At 38.5% G+C, this 3,218-nt stretch overlaps 1 long non-coding RNA gene across 1 annotated transcript; it reads right to left on the bottom strand.

Moving 5' to 3' along the window:
• Positions 1-210: 210 nt before the first annotated feature.
• Positions 211-1,691, bottom strand: LOC141494913 (uncharacterized). The gene is made up of 2 exons (XR_012470579.1): positions 1,622-1,691; positions 211-450 (listed from the first exon to the last, which is right to left on the bottom strand). It is a non-coding gene; the product is annotated as an uncharacterized LOC141494913 (long non-coding RNA).
• Positions 1,692-3,218: the final 1,527 nt, after the last annotated feature.

The raw sequence follows: 3,218 nt of genomic DNA, 5'->3' as shown, positions 1-3,218 counted from the left end.
GTTAGATGATAATACTGGGGCTGCTGAAAATGAAAATGAACTGAAAGGCTACTTTCAGGGGGAAATTCTTATTAAAGGAATCTCTTTGGGGGGAATATATTTTCTTGGAAAAAACCTCTACTAAGTCATTGGGTCATTGAGTATATCCTCCTGCCTTCTGGCTAGAGGGAAGATAAGACATACCAAAAAGCTAAGACAAAACTACACATATTTAAGATCATAGTCATAGTTTTATTATTTTTGTTTAGGGTTTTGCAATTTACAAAGCATGTTCTTGAGTACATAACACACATATGTAGCAGTGGTGAATGGTGTGGGTATGGTGTTGCTGTGCTGGTGAGGAGCCACTCCCTGGTGGCTGCCTCTATTCCTTCCTGGTTCCTCCCTCTCTCCTCTAGAAGCTTCATTAACTTCACCTTCTGACATAGCGTGGTCTTCCTTTCAGGCTGGCTGCAGGAAATTTAAAATTAAAAAAGGAAAGGCCCCTAGCTTCACCTCTCTTTTGAGTTTCAACCTTCCTTCACCAAAACAAATAAACAAAAACCCATCACCCAAACAGTGGACTCATTGCTTATGAATATTTAGATCCACATTTTTTCCTTAGGCTTTCTTTAGTTCAATTTGAGCTCTTAGCTATGCAAAATTGCTCTAGGAAATATAAATCACAGTTATTAAATTTATTTCTCTTTCCCATGCATCTCACTCCTCTTACCTTTCCTGCTTTAGCATATGAGTCATGTAATATATCAACAATGCCTTGGTTAGTAACATTGATATTAGAAAAAGAACTTTAAAACAAAAAGGAAATGAGAAGCAAATTGGCTTTCCAGGCCAGGGGGGAGGGAGGGGTGGGGGTGGGGAGGACTGGTTTGAGAAGGGTAGGAGAGGCCTGAGGATTCTCTAACCAAAAGTCCACCCATACCTACTTTCTGACTTAAGGGTTCTGGGTTGGCGACTTTTATTACTTCATTTCCACTCCCATCTTTATGGTGGTAGTTTTCTAGGTTTCTCTTCCAAACTCCCACTATTATTCATTGGAGCTGTTTCCTGAGTTGCTGCCTGCTCACCCACTTCCTTTGTGCTTGCTTCTCAGTCATCAATGTAACTGAAGAGGTGGTAGCCTGGCACCAAATGCTTGTAGTGTTGGCAAGTGAACTCCCCCCTGCCTGTAGATGGGGCTTTCTTCTACCTTTTCTTTCCCTCAGGATAGGAGGACCAACCTGTCAGTTACAATCTGGTCAGGTCAGTCATAGGACCCAAGCAGCTCACCAGAGTATTCAAGAGAGGGATTTTTCTATCCACCAAGAATACATCACAGAACTCTAGCATCTGGTGATATATGTCTGTCTGTGTGTGTGTAATTAATATATTATATATTTAAATATATATTGTATATGTATATTTATATATTAAATCCTTTTCTCTCTACACATACAGATATATTAAATATCTTTCTCTTTATATATATCTATATATATTAAATAGTTCTCTCTCTCTGGACATATTTTAAATTTCTCTCCATTTCACTTATGGGCAGCTAGGTGGCGCAGTTGGATAGAGTATTGACCTTGGAGTAATGAGGAGAGGAGTTCAAATCCAGCCCCAGACATTTAACACTTACTGGTCGTGTGACCCAGGACAAGTCGCCTAACCCTGATTGCCTCGTATCCAGATCCATCTTCAGTCCTGACTCATATCTGGTTACTGGATCCAGATGGCTCTGGAAGAGAAAGTGAGGCTGGTGACAACACAATTGCCCCCCACTCAAATTCAATTTGTGTGCTTGTCATGGTATCATCTCTCCTGATGTCATGGTCTTCTTTGAGGACAAGTATCATAATCATTAGCATATATATGTATACACATATGTATATATATATAAAACATATCTCTTTTTCTCCCTCCTTCTGTGTGTGTGTGTGTGTGTGTGCATTATTTATTGATTGTCAGTAGTTGCCAGAGAAAGGGAGTCATCATCTTTTCCACCTTCTTTACCTGTATTTGCTGTCTCCTCTATATAAAAATTTTTTTATGTGGCTGGGATGAAGAAGAAGAGGTCATTGAAGCCATCCCCAGACCTGGTTGTAGTTTTGGTCTGACGTAAGCACTTCATGCTGCTAATCTACAGTAGAATATTTATGAAGTAGACTCGCTGTTTTTTTTTTTTTAATTTAATAGAACAGCTAGGGAGCACAATGGATAGAGTGTTGGGTCTGGAGTCAGAAGATTTCATCTTCCTGAGTTCAAATCTGGCCTCAGACACTTCCTAACTGTGGGACCCTGGACAAGTCATTTAACTTTTTTTTTTGTCTCAGTTTCTTTATCTGCAAAATGAAGTGGAGAAGGAAATGGCAAATACTCCAATATCTTTGCCAAGAAAAGCCCAAATGGGATCATGAAGAGTTGGATACAATTGAACAACAGCAATATTTTATCTACATGGGAAGGAAAGAAGGAAACAAAATATTTATTTAGTACCTACTATATGTTAGGCAATATGCTAAATGCTATATAAATAGTATCAATTTTATCTTCACAATTACTTTGAGAGGTTGGTCCATTTGTTTTTATTTTTTATTTTGGCAAGGCAAGGTGGTTAAGTGGCTTGCCCAAAGGTCACACAGCTAGATAATTATTAAGTGTCTGGGGCCAATTTTGAACTCAGGTCCTCCTGACTCCAGGGTCAGTGCTCTATATCCTGTGTCACCTAGCTTCCCTGGTTGGTCCATTATTATCCTCATTTTATAATTGAGGAAACCAAGGCAGGCTGATGTGAGTGGCAGAAGATCACTTAGGTAGTAAGTGTCAGAGACCAGATTTGAACTGAGATCTTCCTGACTCCAAGCCTGGCATTTGATTCACTGTGTCACCTAGCTACTTGCTCTCTATTTTATATAAACACATATCATATATAATATATACAAGGAGAGAGAAAGAGACAGAGAAACAAAGAAATCAAAGCTACTAATTGTCATATTTTTACAATATTCACAAATCACTAATAATTAGGGAAATGAAAATTAAAGTAACTCTAAAGTACCACTTCACATACATTAGTTGGTTAATATGATAAAAGAAAAATGACAAACTTTGGCAGGAATAAGGCAAGATAGGTACACCAATTCATTGTTGGTGGAATTGTGAACTTGTCTATTCATTCTGGAGAACCATTTGGGACTATGCTCAAAGGGCTATAAAATTGTACATAGCATTTGATT

Source organism: Macrotis lagotis, chromosome 8 (genome assembly GCF_037893015.1).
Source record: "Macrotis lagotis isolate mMagLag1 chromosome 8, bilby.v1.9.chrom.fasta, whole genome shotgun sequence".
NCBI lineage: Eukaryota > Metazoa > Chordata > Mammalia > Peramelemorphia > Peramelidae > Macrotis > Macrotis lagotis.
Note: the sequence above shows the minus strand (reverse complement) of the source record. Positions and strands in the feature narration are given on the sequence as shown.